The sequence below is a fragment of the Lepidochelys kempii genome, chromosome 1, assembly GCF_965140265.1.
Source record: "Lepidochelys kempii isolate rLepKem1 chromosome 1, rLepKem1.hap2, whole genome shotgun sequence".
NCBI lineage: Eukaryota > Metazoa > Chordata > Testudines > Cheloniidae > Lepidochelys > Lepidochelys kempii.
In genome coordinates, this window is record NC_133256.1 from 77,972,334 (window position 1) to 77,991,859 (window position 19,526).

The 19,526-nt window shown below is 41.4% G+C and overlaps 1 protein-coding gene across 10 annotated transcripts in view; it reads right to left on the minus strand.

Annotated features, from left to right (window-relative positions):
* Positions 1-19,526, minus strand: part of KLF12 (KLF transcription factor 12) — a 370,074-nt gene that overhangs the window by 314,550 nt on the left and 35,998 nt on the right. The window contains exon 1 of one of the 10 annotated variants that reach the window (XM_073346793.1): positions 10,935-11,436. The exons of 8 other annotated variants lie outside the window; for them this stretch is intronic. The gene's annotated coding sequence lies outside the window, so the exon portion shown is untranslated. Of the gene's footprint in view, positions 1-8,637; positions 8,719-10,934; positions 11,437-19,526 lie in introns of those variants that run through there. One more of the 10 variants, XM_073346783.1, reaches the window with a different exon arrangement.

Here is a 19,526-nt window from a genome sequence, read left to right on the forward strand (position 1 = left end):
CCCATAGAAACCATGAATTTGTTGTGGAAACCATGACTTTTAATGCACACCACAACTTTTTATAGTTGCTGAAAATTTGAATGACACTGTAACCCCATGTGCAAGGTCACATCATCAATCGGGGCAGGGCAGGTCTACACTGGGAACTTACATCAGCACAGCTACATCTCTCAGGGGAGTGAAAAATCCACACCCCTGAGAGAGACAGCTAAAACAACCTAATCCTTCATGTGCACAGCACTAGGTTGACAGAAGAATTCTTCCGTTGACATAGAAACCGCTTCTTGAGGACGCGGATTACCTACGCCAACAGGAGCAGCTATACTATTGTAGCATTTCAAGTGCAGACAAGCACCCACTGAAATTTGGCCCAACTGCCCTTCCATCATTCAAATTTGGCCCAGCTGCCTCTCCATCATGCTTGCCCTCGAGAGCCAAGCAGGTCTTGCAGGATCTCTTCTGTGCCGCTGCTCTGCTTTGCCAGGCAGGTTGCATACTCTGGAATACTGCACCAAAACCACATGTTTAAAAACTGTGGCTATAACTTTTAAACCAAAAAAAAAAAATCACAACTTCCTTACAGCCTTATCTATATACAACCACTTTTACCTTGTTTATTTTTCTTCCTTTCTTTTTAGAAACACTCTGATCCCCTTGATATTTCAGAAGTATGCCATCCTTATGACCAGTGATTTTCTTATCTCTCCAGATGCAAATAATACAATTTATGCCTTTTAAATCAACTATAATAACTTTACTCGGATGACAACAAGAAATCCAACCAACAAAGCACCGAAGCCCAATAGTTGTGCTGGGTTCTTAGGAAGATGCTTTGACCTCACTCCCCAGGACCACACAGCAGCTTACAGAGCTACTCCACGAATGACCATGTGTGTCCCTAATCCTCTGGCCCTAAATCTTACCAATCACCCTTTCACTGGCCCACCCATCATCTGACTTCCATTGCCTTGGCTCTGGGCCATACAGGAGTTTGTGCCTCCCAAATTCAGCTCCTCTGTTCCCTAGCAGAACCACGTGCAGAGGCACCAGAAGTGAGGGCTCCATTCATCCCAAAGTGGATATTAATAGCTACATGATTTAACAAAGACTTAAGAAATGTCACTTCTGACAAACTGGTGCCAACTGATGATTTTAGATTACTCAGTTTTTGGGTGCCCAACTTGAGATACCTTAAAGGGGCCTGATTTCAAGAGAGTTTTAAGCACCCTCTTTCAAGGTCCCCAAAATAGGGCATCTAAAAACTGAGACAGACACCTTAAAGGGGCCTGATTTCCAGGAAGTGCTCAGCACCTACCTCTTTCAATTTCTGGGTGCTCATCTTCAGACACCTTGAAAGGGAGGCTGAGTACTTTCTTAAAATCTGGCCTTTTTAAGGTCTGATGCTGGGCACCAAAAAATCACTATGCACTTTCGAAAGCCTTGGCTGTCAATGTGAAGGTTCGCAAAAAGAAAAGGAGTACTTGTGGCACCTTAGAGACTAACCAACTTATTTGAGCATGAGTTGGTTAGTCTCTAAGTCTCACAAGTTAGTCTCACAAGTACTCCTTTTCTTTTTGCGAATACAGACTAACACGGCTGTTACTCTGAAATGTGAAGGTTGCACTTCCAGCCTTAGCACTGCCTCCTCCCCCCCAAGAGCAGGCTTTACAATAGAGCATTTAATGGCATAATGGCCTAAAATTTTTCAATTACTATCTAATATCACTTTTCTCCCACCATCTTATAAATGCTTTTGTATTTACCTCAATTGTACAGAACAGAGCCCCTTCCCAGAGTTCCAGGCACCTTCACCACAAATTAAAAACAGCAATACAATAGCATACTCACCAACTTCCCCAAAACCCAAAGAACAACATTTACACCTACAATATAGTGTAAACAACAGGCAGGTCGAAGGTTGGGCCTACTTGTTTAAACTACCAATGTTTAGTGTCCGTTTTAAACATCTGCTGAAATGCAACTAACAAAGACACTCACCCGCACCTAAAGAGTAACAAGATAAGGAGTGTAAAATCTAAGGAATGAAAAGCTAGCAAAATAGCAGTGAAACAACAGATTTTTCAGAAGTTGGTTAATGCAAGTATTTCCAACAACAAAAATAGCATGTCAAAGGCCAACTTCATCTTTCTTGCAGCTTCACTGAAACTAACAGATTTGCGGGGAAGGGAGGGGTCGGAATTCTTAGCACACCCTTTGCAACCCAAGTAATTCTCAGGTTAATTAGGCTAAGGATGAGTACCAGTAGTTGATTGACACTTACTATTTCACAATAGTATGCTAGCCAGAAAGTTTGGTTTGTATGTCTGTCTAATTTGTTGTTATAGACAAAGATTAATAACTGCTTGCATATGGTGCTTTATGCATAAATATAGACTATTTATATAGGAGCAGATGCATCACTTGAGGGCTTATTCTCCCCATGACCCATGTCTGGAACTCCCATGGATCTCCAGCATATTGAGGGGAGAATGTGCTCCTTATAATTAAACTGTAATCCTGAGAGTTTCTTTACAGGTCAGTACTCTCAGTCTGAACACCAAGACATTTTGTGATTGAAAGAAACGGATTTACTTGGCATTCAAATCATAATACGAACACAGAGTTTCAACAAAAGTCAGACTAGTGAGGCCTATCTTTTTTTGGCATGTATTTTAGTTACTGAAAAAGTATTTTAATTTCTGTAATGGAGCAAAGATATTGACTGGAGTTGTCTTTTAACCCAGTCAAGCGAGAAATTCCCAAACAGATTTCACTGAGCTCACACTATATATTTCTAATCTCAGATTCAAATAGCTCCAGGGGAATGAGAGTTGCCCCTTTCTTTCCCTCCCCACCCTAACAGCAGCAATTTCATATTATATTTACTTCAGCATATTACAGCAGTTCTGACAGATGTAGCAATACAATCATGTACTTTTTTCATTTGGAGACTTTGTGAGAGAATATTTTCATCTTTCCAGTGTCTCACCATTGGTATTTAGTTTTAAAAACACTAATTCTCAGCACTCTTGCTTGCTATTCATAATGAAAGCCACAATGGAATCTTTCAGGTTTGTTTGCAACTGTGGTTTCTCTACTTCTTGTAAACAAGGCAACTTCCTGTCTCAGGGTTCCCACTGCTATATCAGGTTGAATCATGGCACCCTTCACAGTCATGACCCCTGAATGCAAGCATGCTACAATTCTGTCTAGTTCTATTAACTATGCATTACAGCATGAGATAATATTTCGGAAGCAGCCATTCAAAGCAGGCTACCCCTCCTCAAAACCAACTAAGAATCTGCCAGCATGTTCATTTAGACTGCATATGGTTAACTTGAATCCTTAGCATTTTAATGCTTGAGAAATAATATTGTTTTGCATTAAATGATGTGTGATATGAAACCTGTTGTACACCTTTAAATAGTTTCTACAGCAAATAGAGCAGCTTCTCATTTCAGGGTCCCAGAATCAAATTATGAATCATCTTCCATTCTAAACATATGGATATGGACACACAAAATGGGGCTCTTAATCAAGGAAATTAAAAATATCTTTTTTACTAGATGAAGGGAGGATTCTTTTAGGGGTGATGAATTTTGGAAAACAGCATCTTATCGCTATTTCCTGATCCTGTAGTGGATACTTGATTGCACAGCGTGATGTTAGATGTGTTTTCCTATACACTGATAAATTATATATGATGTGTGTCCTACTTCTTATAATAATATTTTTCTCATCATTTCTTGCTGGATTGTGTCAGTTAATGATAGCCTTGGCATTTCTGACCTTTATTTAGTCAAAAAATTTCCATCCTGTTTAAACAAAGGGTTCTGTCTGCAGCTTTTGACAGTCGCCATTTTGCTTACCCATGGCAACCTATTCTGTTCAATAGCTAGCGTCACAGTAGCTTGACACAGAGCCATGTGATGTTGTGACCATTTCAGACAACAAATAAATAGATACCCCTCAAGCCCTTTTTGCTAAGACCCTTGTGCAAACTTCCTCAAATCTCTCTGATCTATCAGAACCTCAGTAGAGTTGAAATTGTGATGCTGTCAGTTACTACAGAACATTTCTGCTGGAGGAAAAACAACTCTCTCTTGCTTGCTCTTTCTGTGAGTCTGTACCTCCAGCTGCCTCACTGCACTGTGTCAGTGTATTAAAATAGAACTGGCTTGATGACTTCACTAGTTCTCTCAAATAGGCCAGTTGGCAGACCTCTAACAGTCTGCTCCTGTGTAGAAGAGGTTGGGTTTTTTTTCCCCCCATATGAAAATTCACTTTCATTCTGACTACGGAAAAAAAAAAATCTTGCTTTTGAACACAACCTGAAAAATTCACTCACCTACCCACACATGGTGAGTAGGAAGCCTGAGTGAGAGTCATCTGCTTCTACCGAATCTAACTTTCCTTAAAAAATTCTAGCCTTTATGATTGCAAAGATAACCTTCCAAACACCAATTAAGTTAAACTAATGCAATGCTATCTTCTCAAGTCTGCAGACACACTTCCAGTGCTGCAGACTGCTGCTCTGAGCTTTGCCAGGCTACAGCAGAGCAAACTCTACTGATGTCCACAAGGCTGTGGGACAGCAATGAAACTGACAAGAAATCAGATCAAATTTCACTGTGCTACTACTTAGGCTATGAGCAATGGTGGAGGAAGGCTCTGAAGATATTCACTAGATTCAAAAAGGGGGAGAGAATGCCACAGAGATATAAATGTCTCTAAGAGCAGCTGGAGAGCTGATGGAAGAATAGAGAACTGGAGTTTTTCCACTCCCCTTTGATGCGTGTAAGTCCGTGGTTCCCAAACTTGTTCCACCGCCTGTTCAGGGAAAGCCCCTGGCGTGCCGAGCCAGTTTGTTTACCTGCCGTGTCCGCAGGTTCAACCAATTGCACTCTCACTGGCCACGGTTCGCTGCTCCAGGCCAATGGGGGCTGCTGGAAGCGGCGGCCAGTACGTCCCTCAGCCTGCGCCGCTTCCAGCAGCCCCCACTGGCCTGGAGCAGCGAACCGCAGCCACAGGGAGCCGCGATTGGCCGAACCTGCAGACGCGGCAGGTAAACAAACCGGCCCGGCCCGCCAGGGGCTTTCCCTGCACAAGCGGCGGAACAAGTTTGGGAACCACTGGTGTAGGTGAATCGAGTGGCGGCAAAGAAGGGGAAAGAGACGGTTAAAAAAACATAAAATATTGCAGAAGACTAGGTGGTTCTGTTAAATACATAATCCTTTTCAAACACATATTGACATTTTTTCATTAAAATGCTGTCACTTCACTTTGGATTCACTATATCATATTTTGAGGATATTTTGCTATCAAGGCTGTAAATCTTCATGTACAAAAATCAGTACACATATGTCAGAACCTCATGGAACAACTTCTGGGCACAGCCAGAGGGGAAACAGTGCAAATGCTATACCATGATCCAGAGTCCCTCAAAACTGCAGGACTGGCATTTTGTAAAATCTCAATGGGTACTTTATACGTCGAGCTAGAGAAGAGAATTCTGGAACTCTGTTTAAGGATCAGGCGGTATGGTCAATAAGTTTTCTTGCTGACATTTTGATTAACTTGAAGCCACTATATACCTGCTCATACTCAAAAAGAACCCGAGTACTTGTGGCACCTTAGAGACTAACCCATTTATTAGAGCATAAGCTTTCATGGGCTACAGCACTCTTCACTGGATGCACAGAATGGAACATATAGTAAGATAGATATAGATATATATACACACACATACAGATAAGTTGGAAGTTACCAAACAAACTGTGAGAGGCTCATTAGTTAAGATGAGCTATTATCAGCAGGAGAAAAAAACTTTTGTAGTGATAATCAAGATGGCCCATTTAGACAATTGACAAGAAGGTGTGAGGATACTTAACTTAAGGAAATAGACTCAATATGTGTAATGACTCAGCCACTCCCAGTCTCTATTCAAACCCAAGTTAATGGTATCTAGTTTGCATACTAATTCAACCTCAGCAGTTTCTCGTTGGAGTCTGTTTTTGAAGCTTTTCTGTTGCAAAATTGCCACCCTTAAATCTGTTACTGAGTGGTCAGAGAGGCTGAAGTATTCTCCTACCAGTTTTTGAATGTTATGATTCCTGATGTCAGATTTTTGTCCATTTATTCTTTTGCATAGAGACTGTCCGGTTTGGCCAACACACATGGCAGAGGGGCATTGCTGGCACATGATGGCATATATCACATTGGTAGATGTGCAGGTGAACGAGCCCCTGATGGCATGGCTAACAGACCCCCAATGAGAAACTGCTGAGCTTGAATATCATTACAAAAGTTTTTTTCTCCTGCTGATAATAGCTCATCTTAACTAATTAGCCTCTCACAGTTTGTATGGCAACTTCCAACTTATCTGTATATATATATATATATGCGTGTGTGTGTGTGTGTGTTCCATTCTATGCATCCGATGAAGTGGGCTGTAGCCCACAAAAGCTTATGCTCTAATAAATTTGTTAGTCTCTACGGTGCCACAAGTACTCCTGTTCTTTTTGAGGATACAGACTAACACGGCTACTACTCTGCAACCTGCTCATACTCTGATTCCTAAGAGCATGGATGATTTGTGTAGGGGTTCAACAGGGAGCTGAAGTTTGGCCATGATGCAGAAACAAAATAGTACTGCTCTTACAGCATTCATTTGTGCCCATTTTCGATGCCAAAGCAAAGAGATGTAATTTGGCTCATTTTGATTAACTGCCTCATACCACGTAGACCTAAGGGGTAACATTTTCAAAAGTGTCTAAATGACTTAGGAACTTAAGTCCCACTTTTAAAAGCCCCTATGTCATTTAGGAGGTTAAATCCCATTGGAAGTCATTGTGACTTAGGTTCCTAAGTGATTTTAAAGGCTTTTGAAACTTTTACCTAAGATTTATGTTGAGTCAGAAATACAGACATAGATCTTTTGATCACACTCCATCTGTTTATTTAAAATGACCCTCTCTAAACTGCTCTAAAGCTGATCATATAATTGAACATAATCACTTGGTACACAGGTTCTTACATTCAAGATCATAGGGAACTTCTTCTGACCAATCTGTTTCCCCCCAAATGGATATTTCCTAGCATTTTAGTAAGAGTATTATGATCTTAGTCCATTTCCTCTACAGTAGGTACTGAGTTTGTGAACTGCCACAGTGCAGGAACTTGGTCCTGCTTTTTTACAGATGATGGCTTGAAGTTGCAAAGGAGTAGAGAGCAGAAGAGGAAACTGACTGAAAGAAGGAATAAAAGACGGTGATGGATAGACACAGAAAGGGAGGAAGGGGAAGAGAGGATGAAGTCAACAGTGCTAGCCCCACAATATTTGATCCCTTATTTTGTTCATTTTTAAATTAACAATAATTTGGATTACAAATATTTAGAGGGGGCTGACCAAAATCTATCCTGTGACTTCAAATTGTGATTTTGGACAATTTTATTCAGCAGAGAATGCTGACTATATGGCCCGGCGACTAGTGCCACCAAGTCTCACCACCTGCAGTCTTTGGCCTGCTGCAGATTGATGGCAATGCAACTCATGGGGATAAGATACTTCTGACCATTCCCTTTGACTGAGACAGAGAGGGCAGGGTGCAGCCTCCAGGAATTCTTTACCTTTCAGTCCTTTTTCTTAGAGAAGATTGCATAAGATTTATTAAAAAACAAAACATAAATGGAATTAAAACCTAAAACAGTTTGCTTTATATATGCTGATTTATGCTTAGCATCAGCTACACTAGATAAGGTTCTCTCAGCTTAGTTACTATGGGGGGGAACAGTGTTCGTCCTCTCTCTGATCATTCTTCAGTCAGTCTGTCAGTCTTGCATTCTAGAGAGAGATTCTTTGCTATGTTCAGAGTTCTCTCTTATCAACTCCCTTCCGCTAAATCAACATAGTTGTCCAGACAAACCTCACTTGATCTAGGGCAGCCATCCCCTTTTCCAAAACAGTTTTCTCCATGCATATCTAATAAGGTTTAGTGGGAAATGAGCATTCGCTGAGGAGTAGGAGTAGTATACAAAAAGCCTTTAATGAGGATTAAGAGCCACCTTTCAAAGGCTTAGCGACCAAGCTCAGAGACCATATTTCACAGACCAGTCTGAATATCTCCACTCCAGATAGTTTCTCTGAAGTCTTTTCAAGTAGACAGGTTGGCATTTTCCTCAATATTAAAACCCTCCATCAATCATTTGCTGTCATTTTGAACTATGAACTAGGAACACAGGTACAGACCTTCTGTCACAGCCCCAACCAGAAACACTGAGGAATTTCTAACTGAGGAAGTTCTGGTATACCCAGGAGTTGCCAGTGCCCAGATTAAAGGTTAGCTGAGTCCAGTACTGTCAAAAGGAAGGTCAGTTTACAGCTTTATCATATGGCCTGTGGGCAATAAGCAGCTGAGTTTTTTAACCTGAGTTGTAATGCATAACTAGCCATGGATTTACTAGTGCTCTTCAGAACACTTGTCCAAAACACCACCACTAGTGCTTGCTCAGAACCGGTATCCTCTCACTGGTCAGCCCAGTGGCTCCCACTCACTCTCCATATAGTTTTGGTTGTATTTCCCTTTCTGTCCATAGGGAAAGAGGAGCTGAAAGAAGAACAATGCTCCTTGCACTCACCTCCCATTGGTTGTGGGAAGGAAAAAAATCTCTCTTCCACAAGTTGCTGCTGGGGGCAGAGGAAGTTCCTGGAAACTCCAGATGAACCCCCAAAAGGAGGTGGGAGATAATATTTGGGTGCCCCTTCCTGTATGAGAGCAAAGGGGAAGAGGTGGGATGGGTAAATGTGATTATGAAAGGAGTTGATTAAATGGTTTATTATTATCTGTTATTTGGACAGGAAGGTCAGAGAGATAAACAATGTGCCCTAACTTAGTGACCTGGGCTCTTACAAAAATGTGATCCCTTATTTTGGATCCTAAATAGGAGCAGAAATCTTTTAAAAATCTGATTCTGATTGTAGGCATGGAACTTTTTGAACATGTAGCCTATAGTGCCCAGTAGACTAACAGTCTCTAATGGACATGTGTCTTATTTAGCAGTTGTCCCTGTTCAGCAGCAGCCCACAACAAACGTAGCAGGTTTCCAAAGGGCCCATGACTGAGGTATGTTGCTGAAGAGGTGAGTAGAGGATCACACAATGGGCAAATTTAGTTTTACTGCCTCTCAAAGCAACTCCATTTTCTTGTGGAGCTTTGCAAGTATCTTTTCCTTTGTGAGGAGATTTGAGGAGGATGGCTAATAGTCAACCCCACGAAGTCATACCATTTGTCTTCAATTCTTTACCAATTTCTTCTTTGCTAATTGCCTCAGGCTCCCCTCCCAGCACAAACTCACACTCGCTCACATACTAAAAGAAACAAAGTGGATATTGAGGCACTGGCAACAGTTTGGGCTAGCCACCCAAGTCCAAGACACCCTGCCCCAAGTCCAAACGTGGGCAGTTAGCTTGAGGCACTGCGGATGTGGATATCCGCGGACCATGTTTGCTGATTGCAGATGGCTACAGATCCAAATTTTATATCTAGAGCCCTGAAAAACTGCTGATATCAGAGGGCCATGTTTGTGGATTGCAGATCGGATGCGGATACAAATTTTGTATCTGCACAGGTCTCTAGTGCTGGCAATCACGCCTCCCAACTGTAGTGTAGACATAGCAGTGGAAATCCATAAGAAGTTTTAGTTTAAAAAAAACAAAATCAGTGTCAAAGAGCTGATCTCAAATCCTCCAAGTATGGCTACTATTATGCATAATTTTAACACTTAATTTCTACAGGGTATTTGGGGGAAGAAGGGGTGTTGACCTACAATTTCAAATCAGATGCTTAAAAAACAAATATGGGTTTCAATTATCATAGGTTGAAATTATCATAGGTGATCCCTGAAAAATATGCTGACCTTTGCAATTCCATAAATCTCTAGGGGGTGGGGCAGGGGAAGGGAAGAGATAATGCATTGAAAGTACTGAATCCTGTTCAGTGTTCCTTAAGAAAATTCTTTGTTCAGGATGTCATTAGAAAAAAAACAGTCCACAACTGTATTTGTCCTTTGAACATTTCAGGTGCACCAGCTGCTGAGTGAATTACACTGAAAGCAGAAAGCTTTGTTTCAAGTGTGGCCACACTGAAGCTCCCTTGATGTACTCCAAGAGTTCATAAACATAGAAAATACCAACAAACCACCACAAAGACAAAATTATTACAGCAAATTACAGAAAATGCATTAACCATGGAACAAGTACCAGGCAAGTCAGTGTTGCCTGAAGATATTGTTACACAAGCAGTAAAAATGACAAAAGAAAGACAAACATTTTAACATCTTTAGTGGTCTTCCAGCCAAAAATGAGACTTCAAAAGTAGCCTACTTTTTACATTACTTATTCAGCAGTATACAGCATGACATAATTGTTAAGCACCATGTCACCAGCTAACGTTACTTGATAGCCTACTAAGGCTTTGTTAAACATTCGGATTTGCATGCTATTATTAACAATGCCATAAACTTAAAGATTTCTGTAATATCCTCTTTGCGGCCATTAAACTGTTAACACTATCTTTTTCCTTGTTTGATTTGTCAATTGACAAATAGAAGGCATCACATTTTGTCTTCCCCTGTCTACCCTGAACACATTGCTGATGCTGCAGTGCAGTGCTGCACTGCTAAGGATGCTGTCCTTCGGATGACATAATAATGCAAAATCTCTTTTGCCCACTGAGGTACAAAGAAAGAGTAGAAACTAATCCCTGTTTCCCGACCAAAAAACTCTCTCTCAATAAAAGCAAGTTATACCAGCTAAGCCTGTGTGTCAACTATTACTGAATACTTAGTAGCTACCACGTTTACAGCTCACCTGTTCTATCAGTTTCTAACTCATTTCTGTAAAGTGCTTCAAGATACCCAGAGTATGAAAACCTTACCTTGATGGTTTTTGCCTCTTCCTCCTCCCCTTTACATCTGAGCTCTGAGTGTGCTGGCTATGCCTGCTTCCTCAGTGTTCTCTTCATTAACTTGCTCTCCCCTGGATCCTCTGCAATCTGGCTTCAGCCCACTCCACTCTACTCTACTGAGACCACTCTGACTAAAGGTCATTAATGATCTGCTTCCAGCCAAGTCCAAAGGCCTCTTTTCACTCCTCAGACTCCTTACTCCATTTTCTGCCTTTGGCAGAGTCAACCACTCCCTCCTCCTTGCACTTGATTGGTTCTCCTGCCTTTTGAATTGTTCTTTCACTACCTCCCTCAGCGAATTCTCCTCCCTTCTTCTCCCGAATCCCCTCACTTTCCCTTGGAGATCTGTCCTTTTCCCTCTGCACCCTCGGTAAGACACACCGAAAAACCAAGAGGAAAAAATCTCCTCTTATATAATATAGAGTTTTATAGATTCATAGATACTAAGGTCAGAAGGGACCATTATGATCATCTAGTCTGACCTCCTGCACAACGCAGGCCACAGAATCTCACCCACCCACTCCTGCGAAAAACCTCACCTATGTCTGAGCTATTGAAGTCCTCAAATTGTGGTTTAAAGACTTCAAGGAGCAGAGAATCCTCCAGCAAGTGACCCGTGCCCCATGCTACAGAGGAAGGCGAAAAACCTCCAGGACCTCTTCCAATCTGCCCTGGAGGAAAATTCCTTCCCGACCCCAAAAATGGCAATCAGCTAAACCCTGAGCATATGGGCAAAATTCACCAGCCAGATACTACAGAAAATTCTTTCCTGGGTAATTCAGATCCCACCGCATCTAACATCCCATCACAGGCCATTAGGTCAATTTACCATGAATATTTAAAGATCACTTAATTACCAAAATCATGTTATCCCATCATACCATCTCCTCCATAAACTTATTGAGTTTAATCTTAAAGCCAGATAGCAGTGGGGGCAAAAGATCTTCCCTTGGAAGGCTATTCCAAAACTTCACTCCTCTGATGGTTACAAACCTTCGTCTAATTTCAAGTCTAAACTTCCTGGTGGCCAGTTTATATCCATTTGTTCTTGTGTCCACATTGGTACTGAGCTTAAATAATTCTTCTCCCCCTATGGTATTTATCCCTCTGATATATTTATAGAAAGCAATCATATCTCCCCTCAGCCTTCTTTTGGTTATGCTAAACAAGCCAAGCTTTTTGAGTCTCTTTTCATAAGACAGGTTTTCCATTCCTCGGATCATCCTAGTAGCCCCTCTCTGTACCTGTTCCAGTTTGAATTCATCCTTCTTAAACATGGGAGACCAGAACTGCACACAGTATTCCAGGTGAGGTCTCACCAGTGCCTTGTATAACGGTACTAAAACCTCCTTATCCCTACTGGAAATACCTCTCCTGATGCATCCCAAGACCGCATTAGCTTTTTTCATGGCCACATCACATTCGCGGCTCATAGTCATCCTATGATCAACCAATACTCCAAGGTCCTTCTCCTCCTCCGTTACTTCTAATTGATGCATCCCTAGCTTATAACTAAAATTCTTGTTATTAATCCCTAAATGCATAACCTTACACTTCTCACTGTTAAATTTCATCCTATTACTATTACTCCAGTTTACAAGGTCATCCAGATCCTCCTGTATGGTATCCCGGTCCTTCTCTAAATTGGCAAGACCTCCCAGCTTTGTATCATCCGCAAACTTTATTAGCACACTCCTACTTTTTGTGCCGAGGTCAGTAATAAAAAGATTAAATAAGATTGGTTCCAAAACTGATCCTTGAGGAACTCCACTGGTAACCTCCCTCCAGCCTGACAGTTCACCTTTCAGTAGGACCCGTTGTAGAAGAAAGAACCATCTCTATTAATTATTAATTTAAACTGCGCTCAAAAGCACCATTGGGATTAAGGACACATTATAGTAGAGATTGTACAAACTCAAAAGAAGACTCAGTCCCTGTCCTGAAGAGTTTACAATCTCAGAAACAAACCAAAAATTGTCAATACAAGTTCTGGATACCTTAATAAGATCACTAGGCACCCCTGTTCAGTCCTGCATTGGCAACTGAACACCCAACATCTCTTCCTTCATGGCCAGCTGCCAACTCATGTATAGCATGGTGAAAATTAATTTGTTATCTGTTCACTTCCCCTGAAGTCTTCCCTCTCTTGCACTATCAATTATTCCACCACCCTCCCAACCTGGGGATATTTCAGTCTTTTGTATCTTCTTTTTCTGCCTCAGCATCCATACTGTTATTAAATCCTGCTGGTTCTTCTTCTATAATACCTCCAAAAATCTGCCTCTTCCTAGTCATCCCCACCATCAAAGCCTCACTCCATGCCTTGATCATCTCATCTTGGCTACTGCAACCGCTTCCTCTCAGGCCTCTCCTGTTCTCACTTGCATTGCACTCATGTCTATCCAACATGTTGCTTCTGAAGTCAATCTTCCTTTCCTTCAGCCCCAATGGTGTTACCCCCTCCTCCTGCATGGACCTCTGGGCTCCTTCCACGCCAAGTTCCAGCAAGATGCATGCATGATGAGCACGTCTCATCTTTCACCATCGTACCACTTATTCTCCCATACCATCTCTGGCATCTTTTGTTTGCGATCATACTTCACTATAGTCTGTCTCTTTTAAATGGTAAGCTCCTCATTGTCCTTTTTTTGGGGGGTGAGGGGGTGACCTTTAAAAGGGCCATGAGCTCTTACTATATAAAAAAAATCTGTAAATCAAATTCCATATTTTTCTTTAATATCACACAGATCAGTTTGATAAAATTTAGCACTAAATAACCAATATTTCAATACAGGAGGCATTCAAAACTATATTATATTTCCTTGTTCAGTTAGTGCAATAGCACATGCAAATCATGCATTTACACATGCAAATAAGTATTTGTTGGGTTAAATGTGCACCCCATTCAAAGCAGGTATACACACAAATGAAACCGCACAACTGTACTCCTAGAGCTCTAGTCTCCTTTTTTCAAAACTTGGCCTGTCAGTGCACCAATACCAGGTATTTGTTGCAGTATATAACCAGAAATGCTTTAGACACATTGTAACTGCATTATTAACTGTCCAAATTCATTTAGGTTTGTTTTTTTAATCTACATATTTCTTCCTCCAAAATGCTCCATCAGTACCCAAATATAAGAACTATTAGTGACATGCTCCAGACACGAGTAGAAGATAGAATTCATAGGTTGTGTGCTAGTTTAAGTTGTTTAAATGTACAAAATATTTTAATATTGAGCCAAGGAGACTATATCCTTGGATCAAGTTTCTACTTGCCAAAGTTCAATGCTTTTGTAGGTACCTGGTCTTTTCCTTCTCAACAACTACGGGATGTATATTTGTTGTTCAACTGCAGCTCCTGACCTTGTGTCTCCCTCTACCCCCAGCCCTGCCCAGATCCTCCCAGTGGTGCAGCCCGGCCACCTTCCTTCCCCTCTCTGGGCAACTCAATGTGGCTTCCTGACCTGGGGAGCTGCTACAAGCACCAGGGAGCCTTTCCTATCCTGGTGTCTCCCACACTTACCTTCACAGCATTTTTCAAATTGTACCCCAGCAAAACTTGTCCATCTGCCACAGCTCTTCCCACATTCTCTGTCTGTATCCTAACACCTGTCCTCTTTCTTCCCCCTCATTGGCTCCATTTCCCCTTCCTTGTTACCATCATTCATGGCTCTGGAAGATCACTGGTGAGCAGCATGTTGAACAGAACACACCCAGCATTATGATGGGTTTATTCTACCCATGGATGATGAAAAATGATAGTAGGGATGGTAACTCAGGTTATTATTAATTATTTGTATTATTGTTTAATCATATCTCAGAGTTACGAGAAGCAACCTTATTTTTATTTATAGTGCTCTTCAAAGTCATTCGTGAACCTACACAAATATTACGAAGAATTAATTCAATTGTTTCAAAAGTAGCCACACATTTTGGGAGCCCAACTTTTATAATCTTTGGGGATGATTTTCAGATGTCGTGAGTTCTCTCAGTTCCCACTGCCGTCAATGGGAGCTGTAAGTACTCAGCATCTCTTGAGATCAAGTCCAAGGTATCTAAGGTTGGGCACCAAAACTGGAGGTCACTTTCACATATCTGGTTATAAGCGTCACAGCAGCACTGTTAGACAAATATTATTAAATTCCATTTTACAGATGGGAAAACTGAGGTACTTAAGGAACCTAAGGCACTTAAGTTACGGTACTTGTCCAAGGTCCCACAGAAAATCTGTAGCACTGCTGGAAATAAGACCCACATTCCCCATCCCTGCCTTAACTACAAGAGAATCCTTCTACATTTTAATATACTGTGTATCTAATTTGTACTGGCACAGTGTAAGAGGCAAGTCATAGAGCAACAAGCTTGCAGGAGGGTGTTGCCCACCTTTCAGGTTAATTTCAAAATGAATTTAAATAGAGAGGTGTCTCTTGGGGTACATCTGTATCTGCCTGGGAGGTGTGATTCCCAACTGGCATAGACATATTTCCTCAAGCTAGCATGCTAAAAACAGCGGTATAGCCAGGGTAGCATGGGCAGTGGCTCAGGCTAGCCCCCTAAGTACAAAGCTCCCTCCCCCCAGCTCTTCTGAGTATGTATTAGGGCAGCTAGCCCAAGCCTTCACCCATGCTTCCTTTGCTATACTGCTATTTTTAGTGCCCTAGCTTGAGCAGATATGACTGTGCCAGGTGGGAAGCAGACCTCGCAGTCAAATGTACCCTTCGATTAACACAGGAAAATGTTATAGGGCCACAGAAAATAAAGAGAGAAATTATACACATAAATAACTAAAAGCAAGAAACTGGTAACAAGAGAGAAAGGACTGAAACACATGCTCGCTAGAAAAATTTAAGTATAAGATTTAACCAATAGCCTCTATAAAAAACTATAGCCTGGTAAACTAATCTATAGTAGAGTTCTATACCCAGCCAAGTTTACTCTATTTAATTTGTTGTTTAATTAATTTTCTCCACTTTCTTTAAAAAAAAAAAGAAAAAAAAAGCATGATCTTTGTTCTGTTCCTTCTTTTGAATCATCAACAAAATTGTTTCCTTAGGCAATGTATTTGCACAGATGTAAATGAGGGCCTAATCTGGCCTGCTGAATCTTTATTACTGGGTGATGATGATGAGAGAAAAGGAACTAATTCACATGACTCTCAGAGTTTATGCTGAGCCTTTAGTGCTGGCAGACCAAAAAAAAAAAAAGAACCCAGAACCCAACATCTTTTTACTCAAAAACTGAGCATATTTTACCTCAAGTCATAGATAGATGATAAACACAGAACCCCACAATGCCATGTTTAGAGTCACCTTCTGGAGTAGGGCTGCACTTCAAAGAATTGGTGTTTAACAAAAAAGATTTATCTCATTAGAAAATCTGATAAGTGGCTTTGATTTCTGAACAAGAAGTAAGGAACACTGTTAGTAAATAAAGCATATTTAACATGTCTACAGAGTCTGGAATGTTAAGTGGTTAACTAATTTTTCACTATTATAAATCTCAAGATTCAGACAATACTTTGAACCAACAGTAATTGTACATCGCTTATTTTACCTGCAATGATAACAACTGCCCAAACAATATATCTAAGAAGGCTGAAATCCTCAAGATGCTATTACTTACAATTGTGAGCTTCAGTGAAACATTGAAACCTTACTTTTGCAGTATCCCTGTTGCTCTAAACGTAAAGGGGCTTGTTTAATTTCCGAGACAGACTCATCTTCCCAACTTTCAAGTATCAGGGGGGTAGCCGTGTTGGTCTGGATCTGTAAAAGCAGCAAAGAGTCCTGTGGCACCTTATAGACTAACGGACGTATTGGAGCATAAGCTTTCGTGGGTGAATACCCACTTCGTCAGATGCATGCAGCGGAAATTTCCAGAGGCAGGTATAAATATACAACCAAGATTCAGGCTAGGGATAATGAGGTTCGTTCATTCAGGGAGGATGAGGCCCTCTTCTAGCAGTTGAGATGTGAACACCAAAGGAGGAGAAACTGCTTTTGTAGCTGGCTAGCCATTCACAGTCTTTGTTTAATCCTGAGCTGATGATGGTGTCAAATTTGCAAATGAATTGAAGCTCAGCAGTTTCTCTTTGAAGTCTGGTCCTGACATTTTTTTGCTGCAGGATGGCTACCTTTAAATCTGCTATTGTTCATCCAGGGAGATTGAAGTGTTCTCCTACAGGTTTTTGTGTATTGCCATTCCTAATATCCGATTTGTGTCCATTTATTCTTTTACCTAGGGACTGTCCAGTTTGGCCGATGTACATAGCAGTGGGGCATTGCTGGCACATGATGGCGTAGATTACATTGGTGGACGTGCAGGTGAATGAACTGGTGATGGTGTGGCTGATCTGGTTAGGTCCTGTGATGGTGTCGCTGGTGTAGATATGGGGGCAGAGTTGGCATCAAGGTTTGTGGCATGGATTGGTTCCTGAGTTAGCATTACTATGGTGCGGTGTGTTGTTGCTGGTGAGAATAAGCTTCAGGTTGGTGGGCTGTCTGTAGGCGAGGATTGGCCTGCCTCCCAAGGCCTGTGAAAGTGAGGGATCGTTGTCCAGGATGGATTCTGGATCACTGATGATGCGTTGGAGAGGTTTTAGCTGTGGACTGTATGTGATGGCCAATGGAGTTCTGTTGTTTTCTTTCTTGGGCTTGTCTCGCAGCAGGAGGCTTCTGGGTATACGTCTGGCTCTGTTGATCTGTTTCCTTATTTCCTGGACACGCAATAGCAGATTTAAAGGTAGCCATCCTGCAGCAAAAAAACTTCAGGACCAGACTTCAAAGAGAAACTGCTGAGCTTCAGTTCATTTGCAAATTTGACACCATCATCAGCTCAGGATTAAACAAAGACTGGGAATGGCTATCCAACTACAAAAGCAGTTTCTCCTCCCTTGGTGTTCACACCTCAACTGCTAGAAGAGGGCCTCATCCTCCCTGATTGAACAAACCTCGTTATCCCTAGCCTGAATCTTGCTTGCATATTTATACCTGCCTCTGGAAATTTCCACTACATGCATCTGACGAAGTGGGTATTCACCCATGAAAGCTTATGCTCCAATACGTCTGTTAGTCTATAAGGTGCCACAGGACTCTTTGCCGCTCTTCCTGACTTTGTTTTTAAAAAGGGTAACTGTTTCAAATAATTCCTACTTATGCCACTTGGACTTTGCCACAGTGATATTACTTCCTTCAGTAAATAGTCTTCAGTGAGTTACGGGGTGTGGAGGTTGGAAAATATGAGAAGACTAATGTGTTTATTGTTTCTATGTCTACTTACATGGCCCCATCACTGAAGTACCTGAGAGCTTCGCACTCATAAGTGCATTTAGTCTCCATACTTCTGATCTATGGAAACATGATCCACATTTTGTAGACAGGGATGTAGAGTCTAAAGAGAACTAAAGGCTAGACTCTGATTTTAGGTAAAGCCCTAAGCAAGGGGCGATGCTTAGACCAAACCAGGCCAGGAGTAGCCCCAAGAGGCATTATGAATTTGACTTGCCTCTCAGTCACAATTTTTCAGCTGCAAGTTATAAAATCTGTCTACCATAATTCACAGTTTCAATATTCTAGATGCAAAGAGACAGGAAGTTGGTACTCTGGCATTTCCAGAGTTGGTACTCTGGCATTTCTACAATAGCAAAGTAACTGTAGTTTGCCTTGCTTGAAAAGTGCAACTTTAACTCTGCATTTCCTGGTTTCTATAATTGGATTTCCTTTTTTAGATAACTTTACTGAAAGGCAATACATATCTCCAATCTTAACTCAACTCTTTTTTTTGCTGGAATTTTTTTAAGATTTAAATACCCTTAACATAGAAACTTAAAGGACCTTCCCCACCTTTCTGTCTGCGACCCCTTTTCATCCTAACAACTTCTCATGTCGATCAGGAAGACACCCATTTCTTCCCTATGTTCTATACCCCCCCTAGCACCATCCTTTCATCAGCTCTAGAAAGAGACTCATTCCCCTTCAAGTCCTCTTGGATCTCATAGTCTTTATTTTCCTTTGACCTCCTTCCAGAGACTTGCTCCTCTCCTTCACTTCTCCCTCCACCTTGACCAAAAGATTGCCCCAGGTCACAGTTACGTTGGCAATGAGCATGTATTGTATCGACCAGACAAGGTACTAGCAAGCTTCAACAGGACTTTATTTTAAAAGTAGAATCCTCTTTACCAAGCTGCTGCTGTACCCTCTGTAGCGCTCTCCCAGCCTCTCAACTCCTCCTCCATCCTTCCTGTCCTTTCAGACTCCCAACAGCCAGTGCTCCCAATTCTAATAATTACAAGCAACATCTAAACACCACATTCCCTCCTCTCAAGAAATTCTCCCAATTAAAATAAACATTATTGTTCTAACCACAGGAACAAATATGAAACAAGACACTATACTGTTGGCAGAAATATTACACTGAAAACATTGTAGATACTACATAACATAGTCTCTAGTCCAGACAGGTGCTCGTCTGGGTCTGACATGCCATCTCTCAAACCCCGGTTCCAGTGCAATGTCTTGTTGTGTTGGTACTACGGTGAAGTCATCCAGTGCACACTGGGTGT